The sequence below is a fragment of the Carassius carassius genome, chromosome 6, assembly GCF_963082965.1.
Source record: "Carassius carassius chromosome 6, fCarCar2.1, whole genome shotgun sequence".
Lineage (NCBI taxonomy): Eukaryota > Metazoa > Chordata > Actinopteri > Cypriniformes > Cyprinidae > Carassius > Carassius carassius.
In genome coordinates, this window is record NC_081760.1 from 17,064,876 (window position 1) to 17,078,780 (window position 13,905).

The following is a 13,905-nucleotide window of genomic DNA, read 5'->3' on the forward strand; positions in this document are numbered from 1 at the left end:
ATACACTGGTAATGTGTCCTGGCAAATGTTCCCTGATCTTTAGATTTTGGTTCATTCACTCATCACTCATGTCAATCAGTTCTCATCTCCCATATCTCATACATTCTCATGAGAACTCCTGTGACTCATGAGTCTATAAAATTAAATAGCTTCATTACTGAATAAAAATAAAACTTTTTTTCTTCAAACTATATAAATAAAGGGTTCCATTTAACTAAGACAACCACAACTATTACTTCATATAACCATATCTTTGAACTTAGCTGTTCTCTTTATAACATTAGTTTGGTATCTCAGTATAGGAGAACACATCAGGTGTGACCAATCACAGAGGCACCAATAACACAATGTCTGTCTGCCAACCATGTTAGACCAATCGCTGGTCTATAAACAATCCCTGCATATAAACTATAGCTACCTGCCATTTCATCATTCTCGCTCTCTTCCCCATGAAGATTTTCGGAAGCTGACTCAGCAGACTTTGCAATTCTTTGCTTAACAGTTTACAGTCAGAGCTGCAAGGTAATGTCCCCAACACAATACATTCCTAAAGTTTGTTGAGCGACTTAAAGTGATATAACTAATGCGTCACAGTGAGTTTTCTGCTCTTAAGTTTTCAATTTATTTTCCCAGTTTTTGGGGACGCTCACCACAAACCAAAAATAAGGAAAAGGAGAGCTCTCTATACTAGTTGTTACATTGTGGTGGGCTTACTGTACGAAGGGAGTACAGGCCCCATGGCCACTGCGAAAGAACTGGAGACCCCCGGAGGAAGACATCCCCAAGAAAATCCCAGTGCTTGTGGAATTAGATTTCTGCATTCCCTATTTGGGCACTTAACACGCTCAGGCAGCTCTATCCAACCCTGAGGGCTGTCCTCAGTGCACAAAGTTCTCGGCTTAAACCCGAGAGTGGAGACTCCACATGGACATTTTTACATTTACATTTTTACATTTATTCATTTAGCTGACGCTTTTATCCAAAGCGACTTACAATTGCTATATATATGTCAGAGGTCACACGCCTCTGGAGCAACTAGGGGTTAAGTGTCTTGCTCAGGGACACATTGGTGTCTCACAGTGGATTTGAACCCGGGTCTCTCACACCAAAGGCATGTGTCTTATCCACTGCGCCAACACCACCCCCACCAAATAAATGGGAATTCGGACCCATGCATCTCTGCTCAACCAAGAGACAAACCGATGGATTGTCCGCTGGCCAGCAGCTCGTGGGGAGAGATAATGGAGAGGGTGTCACCCATCCTTCCCCTGCTGTTCGAATATCCATTAGCGGGATACTCGGAACCCCGGAACCCCGTCCACTCTACGCAACCCACCACCAAGCAACACCACTTACCTTCGGCTCGCTTCCCCGCAGTTCCTGTGTCACCCTCTCCTGCTGCCAACTCACCTCCGCCTTCCGGATTCGTCATTCATCACCACCATCTTGGACTGTGCATTCCTCCCAGCGTTATTTGTGTCCCAGTATTGTATTGTTTCATTGTTTTCATTAAATTACCTTAACCTCGCACTTGCTTCCGGCCACTCCTTCACCCCAGTCATTACACCTTTTTCCCACTGTGTGCCCGTCAAGGGCTTCTTGAGGCTGGATGTTCGGGGAATGGAGGATTTGGTGACGTCAGATCCTCCCCCTGTAGAATCATCTGTGGCTAATCATTTGCACCCAAGTCACAGGGCTGTGCTCTCATCAAACAGGAACCTTTCTGCAAGGGAAGACAGAGCGCTTCAAGTGGAGTTATTTGAGGAGATGGGGCCTCAGATGGATTCCAGATCTCCCAACCTAGAGCTCCGGGAGAAGATATGTGTCATCGCAGATTTAAACCCGCACACGTCCCCCAAAGCAGTTCAAAGCTGCAGTCAGAGTATGGACTTTGCGGTTGTGGGAGAGAGATCGCTATGGCTGGGTTTGTCAGGCCTCTCTGACAAAAAGAAGGTAGAGATTTTGACATTCTGACTATCAACCTTCCCGTCTGGCTTCCCTCCCGCAGGGAAAAGGAGAAAGAATTTAAATGTGAAGTGGTCAGTTCAAAGTCCAATGGGGAAATGGCCCATGTTCCTCTGGTGCCCCCAAAAGAACTGTCTCTCCCTCCACTTATGATGTTTTTTTCAAGGGGGGAAGGACAAGAATTCATAAGCATCCCATCACAAATAAAGTTTTTTCTGATGTCAATGTCAATGTCACCTTTATTTATATAGCGCTTTAAACAAAATACATTGCGTCAAAGCAACTGAACAACATTCATTAGGAAAACAGTGTCAATAATGCAAAAATGATAGTTAAAGGCAGTTCATCATTGGATTCAGTTATGTCATCTCTATTCAGTTAAATAGTGTCTGTGCATTTATTTGCAATCAAGTCAACGATATCGCTGTAGATGAAGTGTCCCCAACTAAAGCAAGCCAGAGGCGACAGCGGCAAGGAACCGAAACTCCATCGGTGACAGAATGGAGAAAAAAACCTTGGGAGAAACCAGGCTCAGTTGGGGGGCCAGTTCTCCTCTGACCAGACGAAACCAGTAGTTCAATTCCAGGCTGCAGCAAAGTCAGATTGTGCAGAAGAATCATCTGTTTCCTGTAGTCTTGTCCTGGTGCTCCTCTGAGACAAGGTCTTTACAGGGGATCTGTATCTGGGGCTCTAGTTGTCCTGGTCTCCGCTGTCTTTCAGGGATGTAGAGGTCCTTTCTAGGTGCTGATCCACCATCTGGTCTGGATACGTACTGGATCCGGGTGACTGCAGTGACCCTCTGATCTGGACACAGACTGGATCTGGTGGCCACGGTGACCTCGGAACAAGAGAGAAACAGACAAATATTAGCGTAGATGCCATTCTTCTAATGATGTAGCAAGTACATAGGTTGTTATGGGAAGTGTTTCCGGTTCCGGTTTACCTAATTAATGCAGCCTAAAAATCCTTTAACGGATTTGGATAATAAAAGCATATTAGTATGTTATGTGTATGCCAGGTTAAAGAGATGGGTCTTTAATCTAGATTTAAACTGCAAGAGTGTGTCTGCCTCCCGAACAATGTTAGGTAGGTTATTCCAGAGTTTGGGCGCCAAATAGGAAAAGGATCTGCCGCCTGCAGTTGATTTTGATATTCTAGGTATTATCAAATTGCCTGAGTTTTGAGAACGTAGCGGACGTAGAGGATTATAATGTAAAAGGAGCTCATTCAAATACTGAGGTGCTAAACCATTCAGGGCTTTATAAGTAATAAGCAATATTTTAAAATCTATGCGATGCTTGATAGGGAGCCAGTGCAGTGTTGACAGGACCGGGCTAATATGGTCATACTTCCTGGTTCTAGTAAGAACTCTTGCTGCTGCATTTTGGACTAGCTGTAGTTTGTTTACTAAGCGTGCAGAACAACCACCCAATAAAGCATTACAATAATCTAACCTTGAGGTCATAAATGCATGGATTAACATTTCTGCATTTGACATTGAGAGCATAGGCCGTAATTTAGATATATTTTTGAGATGGAAAAATGCAGTTTTACAAATGCTAGAAATGTGGCTTTCTAAGGAAAGATTGCGATCAAGTAGCACACCTAGGTTCCTAACTGATGACGAAGAATTGACAGAGCAACCATCAAGTCTTAGACAGTGTTCTAGGTTATTACAAGCAGAGTTTTTAGGTCCTATAATTAACACCTCTGTTTTTTCAGAATTTAGCAGTAAGAAATTACTCGTCATCCAGTTTTTTATATCGACTATGCAATCCATTAGTTTTTCAAATTGGTGTGTTTCACCGGGCTGCGAAGAAATATAGAGCTGAGTATCATCAGCATAACAGTGAAAGCTAACACCATGTTTCCTGATGATATCTCCCAAGGGTAACATATAAAGCGTGAAGAGTAGCGGCCCTAGTACTGAGCCTTGAGGTACTCCATACTGCACTTGTGATCGATAGGATACATCTTCATTCACTGCTACGAACTGATGGCGGTCATATAAGTACGATTTAAACCATGCTAATGCACTTCCACTGATATCAACAAAGTATTCAAGTCTATGCAAAAGAATGTTGTGGTCAATTGTGTCAAACGCAGCACTAAGATCCAATAAAACTAATAGAGAGATACACCCACGATCAGATGATAAGAGCAGATCATTTGTAACTCTAAGAAGAGCAGTCTCAGTACTATAATACGGTCTAAATCCTGACTGGAAATCCTCACATATACCATTTTTCTCTAAGAAGGAATATAATTGTGTGGATACCACCTTTTCTAGTATCTTGGACAGAAAAGGGAGATTCGAGATTGGTCTATAATTAACTAGTTCTTTGGGGTCAAGTTGTGGTTTTTTGATGAGAGGCTTAATAACAGCCAGTTTGAAGGTTTTGGGGACATGTCCTAATGACAATGAGGAATTAATAATAGTCAGAAGAGGATATATGACTTCTGGAAGCACCTCTTTTAGGAGCTTAGATGGTATAGGGTCTAACATACATGTTGTTGGTTTAGATGATTTAACAAGTTTATACAATTCTTCCTCTCCTATAGTAGAGAATGAGTGGAACTGTTCCTCAGGGGGTCTATTGGCGCGTTTCCACCGAGTGGTACGGTACGGTACGGGTCGGGTCGGTACCCTTTTATTTGCGTTTCCACTGCCAAAAGTTGAGAATGGTACCAAAAAGCCGAACCGTACCGTACCACTTTTTGGGTACCCTTCCGTTTGGGTACCTAGCACAGTGGAACGGTACTAAAGGGTGGAGCTAGACTCACTGCAGAACGTTGATTGGTTAACAGAGAATCGTCATTTGCGTGTGCCGCAAGGGGAAAGACACAACACACGAGGCGCCATTTTTAAATTACAACAACGTCGCAACAATGTCGCCGCGCAGCATAACTTTACCGTGGTCGACCCAGGAGGTGCAGACCTTCTTGGGTATCATCGGTGAAGAAAGAGTGCAAAGGGAACTCGATGGCATGGTGAGAAACAAAAAGGTTTTTCAGCATGTTTCTGAGAGGATGGCTGTCGAGGGTTACCAGCGGACGTCCGAGCAGTGCCGCATTAAATGCAAGAAACTGCGGAGTGGTTATCGTAAGGTGAAAGACCACAACAGCCGGAGTGGTGTTCACAGAAAAAATTGGAAGTGGCTAGAAATGATGGACGCCATCTACGGGCACAGACCGGCGAGTTTGGGACGAGAAGGAGGCATCGATACGGCTACCTCGTTGCTGGAGTCGATGATGGAGCCTCCCGGTAAGTTTGTAATTGTGAAATATAACGTTAGTATACATCGATCACGGGAAAGCTTACGTTCAATGCACAACTTTTGTGCAAGTCTGTTGTTTGTCTGTCAGCCAGCCAGTGTGGTATCAACCGATCATTTGCAAGCTAGCAAAACGCTAACGTTAGTTTATTAGCCTGTGGTGGACGGAGTACATGTCCAGTAACGTTACTTGTAGCCTACAGATACCCTAATAAAATACAACTGTTTTATTACTAAACATATTCTACTAAATATATATTAAAGAGAGATGGGTCCAATGATATAGCTTAAGGAAAGAGTAAGAACTCCGAAATATCAGAGCAAGGTGAAAATGTCCACATTCAATAGGCTTAAACAGTACAGTAATGTTGTGGGGTAAAAAGTACAATATTATGCTTTGGAATGTAGTGCAATAAAAGTTACTCTTATAAAATTATAGATACTTGAAAAAAAAAATACTTATGTACATTATACAAAGTAAAAAAAATTTTTGATTGGCTACCCACTCAGTCCTACTACGTTGTATGTTCTGTATTTATCTCAACCGCATTGTTGCCGTTTGTGTTATTAACGTGACTTTTGTAAATTTTCAGTTGAGCATCCTAGCTGTCAGGAGGAAATGGAGGCACTTGATGAGATTTCCACCCTTGAAAGCTCAAGTTCGCCTGCCAGGACATCAACCCCGACACCACCACCAGAATCTGCTCCATCAACTTCGAGTGAACCTCGGCGTATTACAATCGGTAAGACATGAACACCAGAGTGAAAAGAAATGTATAATACTGTAACAATATATACTAGAGGTGTAACAATATATCGTGCCATAATATATTTCGCAATACAAAAGCGCAACAATACGTATTGTGGATGTTGACAATATGTATCATGGACAGTTCTCCCAAAATAAAAATTACTGTGTGAGAAAAAATTCATGTTTTCAGAGTGTCAGTACTACATTAAATTACTATATAATGTTGCTTATGATGTATACTAATGCAATGGGGGAATATTTGTGGGTCCTCATAATGGCAAATGTCTTATTACCAGAACGTTAAGAATATTCGTCTAAAATAATTCAGTATTTTCAGCTTCAGAATCATGAATATTTTTATTCTGGTGTCACCATTGTCCTTGGGTTACAAGCACCAAGTCCAAGCCTATCCATTTAAACCCACAATGTAATATCCAAGTTTTCATTTTAATCGACAATTTTTTTTTTTTACCTTTTATCATATGTCGTGGAGTATCGCAATATTGTATCATGAGTTCATTATCGTCATATGTTAATATATACATGTCCAATTTAGACATTGTATTGTAGTACTGTAGATATCTCCCCATAATATTGGTTGGCTCAAATCACAAGGATCAAAATGCTTCGCTAAACAAACCAACATTCCTGTCTCTTTTGCATTCCAGGCAAGAGGAAAAGGGGGCAACGGGATGTTCATGCGGCCCTGGTTGAGATGCAGGCAGCTGATGAGAAGCAGCAGGAGTGGTTGGAGAGGATGGAGGAACGCCGTGACCGGCGCTTCGAACTTATGCTGGAGGATGCACGTGAGGCAAGGCGGCATGAGGCTGAACTAACCCCAACCCTGTGCCATGATCCAGCCACTTGTGCTCTTTTGCACACAGCACTTTAGACTTGTTTACTTTTTTGGACTTGTTTAATTTTTTTGGACTTATTTAGTTTTTTGTTTGCACTCGTTTACTTTGTTTGCACTTTTAATTTTTGTTTGCACTTGTTTACAAAACCTTTTTTCTGTCGCACAGCTCATTTTTTTGTCAATAGCATTTGTTTGACATTTTAAATTAAAGTACTTTTTCATTACCTCATGTGTCCTGTGTTCAATGGCCATCTCACACAATTCCTCCCTTACCCATTCTATAAATTGAGGTCGTTTTATTAATGTTCCTGTCATCTGGTGTCAATGACATCTATTGTTTGCTACCTTGGCCATAATGGCCATTTGGGAGATTATGCTTGCCTTAAATACAAATTAGTTAGCAATGTGTTACTTTACATTTATTGCAAACAAAATCTGAATTTATTTATTTTTACAGTCATAGGTATTGCAGAGTAATAAGTCCTTTACCCCAAATATTATAAATTAATATTATAAATATTATAAATTGTTCCCTTATAATTACACGTGTACTTATAAAGTATGTACAATAATTACAGAAAGGTACGCTGTAAATTCGGTGTACTTACGCAGTACTTTCCGGGCTGTAATCATGAATTACTGCATAAATTAGTTGTAATTTTCCATGTTTTTTAGCATAATAGGTCATAAGCTACATACCATGTAATATTAAAATAATTAGCCCTTAGTTGGGTAGCTTAGTTATGAAATACTGCATTTTATTTGTATTTTTCATGGTTGTTACTCCTTTATTCACCAAATATTATAAATTGTTCCCCTATAATTACATGTACACACTCTATAATTACCAAAAGGTATGCTGTAAATTATGTGTACTTGCGCAGTATTATCTTAAGCGTTACCAGATTGGCCATTTGATATAGTTACCCAAAATGAATTATACCTCATGTTTAAACACCATCTACATAAGAGGCAGCGGCAAAAATATTTCACAAAATATGAAGAGGCAGGGTAAAAGTAAAAAGGATTTATTCATGTCCATAAAATCAAAACTTAGCGTTTACACAGGTGTGCCTTTGCTATCTGTACAACAGATTTAACTGTTCAAATAACGCATCAGACCCTCGCGTACATCCCTGCCCTCCTCCTCTGCACCCTGTGCCAGTGGCACCACAGGCTCTGCAGCAACAGGTGTATCCCATTCGTGCTGGTAATCCTCTCCATGCCTTTCACAAAGATTGTGCAGAGCACAACAAGTCAACACCATGGACTTCACCAGTTAGATGTCGCTGTCATTCCTCTTCATAAGGCACCGCCACCTTCCTTTGAGTCTCCCAAAAGCATTTTCTACCACCACCCGAGCCCTGCACACTTTTTTGTTGTAGGTCAGTTGTTCTGCTGTCAGCCGGCCATTGTCAGGGAATGGTTTTAGGAGCCAATTCTGCAAAGGGTAGGCAGAGTCTCCTAGCACATAAAAGCCAGCATTCACCCCACTGATGTTCCTGGTGCAAGCTGGGTAGAGGCTTCCACGCTCGACCAACTCCCACAATGTAGATAGTCTCAGAACCCGAGCATCATGCAAACTTCCAGCCATTCCTGCATATGCACTCCAAAATAGTCCTTTTCCGTCAACTACTCCTTGCAGGATGATGGAATGCCAGCCTTTTCTATTAAAGTAATCGCAGTGGTACTCCTTTGGGGCTATTATGGGTATGTGTGACCCATCAATGGCACCAACACACTGTGGAAGCCCCCACCGGTTCTCAAAGTAGGCTGCCATCTCTTTGAACTTCTGCTGGTCAGGGAAACATATCTGTTCTGGAACTAACAACATGCTAGCGGCCTTGCAGAATTCCTGGACGCACCGACACACTGTTGTTCTGCTGACACCAAAAAGATGGCCAATACTTCTGTAGTCGCTGTTGGTTGCAAGCTTCCATAGTGCAATGGCAACTCTTTTCTTAAGGGGAACACACTCTCTGTAGTTTGTGTCCTGCTTTTCCATTGCTGGATGCACCATGGCACAAAGGAATATAAATGTTTCTTCAGACATCCTGAAGTTGTTCAACCACTGTGTGTGTGTGAATCCTGGAATGATCACATCCCACCAGTCATTTGAGCGGCTGAAAGTCCAAACGGTTGGTCTGCGGCAATGATTTTGCACCAGATTGAGTATCTAGAAAACAAACAAACAAAAAAGTTAAGATTAATACAATGTCGCAGTGATGGTGGGTCATTTAATTAAAAGTGCAACTATCATACGCCGGATGAAAAAATACATAAAGTATTATAAACATTGTAAGGGTTACCCTTGGACACGATAGAATATATAAATTTGTTAAAATATCTAATATACTGCACCAGAGAGGGAACTTTGGTGTCATTAAAGCACAAAAAAAAATAGCTTACAGATATAACTATTTTCTCAAAATTAAACTTCTAATCTATCATTAACCACAACTAGTATTGCACTTGTAATAATATAGGCATCAACAGATTCATGTAAAAGTTTAATGATCTTAAAAAGTAACCTTCATAGTGCTTAATGAATAGACTGTAGTTTACAGTTGGCACAGTTAAAATCTGGTTTCACAGGCAGGGCTTATTGTACTTATTTATTCAGTGTAGGGTTATTTAATCTATAACAATATTGCTTAGTTAGCACATAAGACGAAATACATTAATACATGACATAAAAAAGTTAGCTTAGCTCAAGCTTACCCGCCTGCGCCGTCGTGTTTGGCTTGCCTTGTCTTTACTCGCGCGGTTGTCTGTCTCGTCCCAGCTCCTTAAAATTTCCCAAATTCCCCTGTATTTTTCCGCTGTGTTTTTCCTTGCAGCATGTAGCCTTTGCTCAAACAAATATTGTCTCTTTCCTTGAGATAAACAGCCACACACCGAGAAGCAAGAATAGGATCTGCTGTATGTCCTCCATTGTTGTTTGCGGTGAACTTTCCTCTTCCCGCGCGATCGAATGACGTCAAGCTACTTTCCGTCATACACCACGCCTATCAAGTGACGTTATCACTACTTTCTGGAATTCACCACGCCTATCAAGTAAGGGTACTGTTGGCGGTGGAAACGCTAGCCAAATCATGGTTAACAGACCCGACCCGTACCGACCCGTACCGTACCACTCGGTGGAAACGCGCCATATAGTGCACTGTCTGATGTGATACTGTAGCTGACGGCTGAATGGTTGCAATTTTATCTCTAATAGTATCGATTTTAGAAGTAAAGTAGTTCATAAAGTCATTACTGCTGTGGTGTTGGGAAATGTCAACACTTGTTGAGGCTTTATTTTTCGTTAATTTAGCCACTGTATTGAATAAATACCTGGGGTTATGTTTGTTTTCTTCTAAAAGAGAAGAAAAGTAATCGGATCTAGCAGTTTTTAATGCTTTTCTGTAGGATATGTTACTTTCCCGCCAAGCAATACGAAATACCTCTAGTTTTGTTTTCCTCCAGCTGCGCTCCATTTTTCAGGCTGCTCTCTTTAGGGTGCGAGTATGCTCATTATACCATGGTGTCAAACTGTTTTCCTTAACCTTCCTTAAGCGTAAAGGAGCAACTTTATTTAAAGTGCTAGAAAAGAGAGAGTCCATAGTTTCTGTTACATCATCAAGTTGTGCTGAGGTTTTGGATATGCTAAGGAATTTGGTTACATCAGGAAGATAACTTAAAAAGCAGTCTTTTGTGTTAGAAGTGATGGTTCTTCCATACTTGTAACAAGAAGTAGAATTTACCATTTTGGCTATATGAATTTTGCAAAGAACTAAATAATTATCTGAGATATCATCACTTGGCTGAATAATTTCAACACCATCAACATCAATTCCATGTGACAGTATTAAATCTAGAGTATGATTTCGACAATGAGTAGGTCCTGAAACGTGTTGTCTAACACCAATAGAGTTCAGAATGTCTATAAATGCTGATCCCAATGCATCGTTTTCATTATCAACATGGATATTAAAATCACCAACAATTAAAACTTTATCTGCAGCCAGAACTAACTCGGATGTAAAATCACCAAACTCTTTAATAAAGTCTGTATGGTGCCCTGGTGGCCTGTATACAGTAGCCAGTACAAACATAACAGGGGATTTATCATTAACATTTGTTTCTTTGGATAATGTTATATGAAGTACCATTACTTCAAACGAGTTATACTTGTAGCCTGCCCTCTGAGAAATCCTGAAAACGTTGTTATAAATTGAAGCAACACCTCCATCTTTGCCTTTTAGACCTGGCTCATGTTTATAACAGTAATCTTGGGGGGTGGACTCATTTAAAATAATGTAATCATCAGGTTTTAGCCAGGTTTCTGTCAAACAGAGCACATCCATATTATGATCAGTGATCATATTATTTACAAAAAGTGTTTTCGTAGAAAGGGATCTGATATTCAATAAGCCAAGCTTTATCATTTGTTTATCCATATTGCTTCTGTTTTTTATTTGTTGAACCTCAATTAAATTGTTAATCTTAACTTGGTTTGGAAGTTTTTTGTATTTTCTAGTTCGGGGAACAGACACAGTCTCTATAGTGTGATATCTAGGTGAAAGAGTCTCTATGTGCTGATGCATCCAGGCCAAGGGCTGAGGGCACAGAATGGGATAAAAATGAAAGATATATATATATATATATATATATATATATATATATATATATATATATATATATATATAAGTAGTATATATTCTACTGCTTATGTCATGATGATTTATGACTTTGACCTTTGACCTTTTGACAGGTTGAACTTCCGGTGACCTTATGATGGATGGGTTGAACTTCCGGAATGAGTTCAGGGGCTAACCTATGACCGTTTCCCACGCATCGATCATGTGGTTTTGACAGAAAGTTTTACCCTATTGACCTAGTTAGTACTAAATTATAGTTTTTGACGGCTAGTTTAAACGGTAAAGGAAACACTCCCCACGCATCGATCAAGTGGTTTTGACAGAAAGTTTTACCCTATTGACCTAGTTAGTTCTAAATCATGGTTTTAGGAAACCCTCCCGATGCATCGATCATGTGGTTTTGACAGAAGCTGTTTGAACTTTGTGTCAGTTAGCTTGTTTGAAGTTTGTGCCAGCTAACTTGTTTGAACTTTATCCCAGTTATTATGGCTTCTCCCCCCTCCCATTACATTCCTGAGCAGTGTATAAATGGGATCGGTGTGTTCTACGTTTGTATATAAAACATTCTATAATTTATATGATATAATTAATTATCATGCTAAAGTTGAAAAAGAAAAACATTTAAGTTATTTCACATTTATATATAAAACATTCTATAATTTATATAATATAATAATTATCATGCTAAAGTTGAAAACATTTTAGTTATTTCATATATGTGACATTGTTATTTCACATATATATATATAAAACATTATATAATTTATATGATATAATTAATTATGCTAAGGTTGAAAAATATTTCAGTTATTTCACATTTATATATAAAACAGCCTATAATTGATATAATATAATAATTATCATGCTAAAGTTGAAAACATTTTAGTTATTTCACATTTATATATAAAACATGCCGTTCTTTATATTCTATCTTTTATATAATATACATAATCTAAAAGCAATTTAACTAAGGTTGAAAAAAAAACATTCTGTTCTTTTAAAAAGGTTATACATGAAACGTTTATTGAAGTTGAAGCCGGCTACAAAAAGGGTATTACCACAGTGTATGTAGGTTTTAGGCCTAGTCCACACGGGCACGGGTAATTTTATAACCGGAGTTTTTCCTCCTGCGTTTAAAAAAAAAATCTCGTGGGAAGTCGTGGCCTAATGGTTAGAGAGTCAGACTCCCAATCGAAAGGTTGTGAGTTCGAGTCCCGGGTCGGCAGGAATTGTGGGTGGGTAGAGTGCATGTACAGTTCTCTCTCCACCTTCAATACCATGACTTAGGTGCCCATGAGCAAGGCATCGAACCCCCAACTGCTCCCCGGGCGCCGCAGCATAAATGGCTGCCCACTGCTCCGGGTGTGTGTTCACAGTGTGTGTGTGTGTTCACTGCTCTGTGTGTGTGCACTTCGGATGGGTTAAATGCAGAGCACAAATTCTGAGTATGGGTCACCATACTTGGCTGAAAGTCACTTCACTTTCTTTATAAACTGAAACCGACTGTTTCAGATAAAACAAGATCCATTTTTTACGGGGCAGAAGAAGCTGTTTTCACATCAGCTTTGATCCTGACCCTCTGTGTCCCACTGTCTACGTCTGCACGCTACAGTGCACACTCGTCCGAATTTACTACAAAATCACAATATCTTCAAAGCCATTGCTAATTAAAACTAACGTATCTCACGCAGGAGTACCGTGTTTTGACAGTTTTCTGACGGTTCACCTATGAATTACGGTTGGTGCGCGGCTAGCATCTCTTGTACCCCTCTCTCTCTCTCCCTCTCATACATTCATTCGTCTCCAAGTCTTATTTTCTTCTTTTAATGAATATAAACACATTATAAATTCGCAAACAATATAAAACAAAACATTTACATTAGTTTTAGTCATCACTAAAAATATACATTTTACCAGGATCGGGGAAAAAATATATAATTAAACAGAACAAAGAATATGGTTTATTGAGGAACCCGGATGTGTCGTTGACACAATTCAGTTAAATTCATTTCACATTAATCGTTGCAAAACATTTTCTATATTATATTTAAAGTCTTTTATATCCATCTTTATATCATATCTTTTTCAAAAAGCTGTTTAATTATTTATTTTAACCGTACACCTACAGTACCACCACACACTAAAATGCTGCATGCACGTACATTTTTTTAATTAAATTTAGTTTTTAAGCGATCTGAATTATGACTACCCTATACATTTAATCATAAACCACACGTACCCTGATATATCACTATAATATCCATTCCACTATACAATTTTGTATTCTGATAAACCAAATAAACAAGCGGACATACGCATGAACATATCAAGTTAAAAAGAGACTTATCTCTATTTTAAAAAATATGAAAAAATAAATAAATACAATTATATAAGTATTCATCATGTTTATAAAAC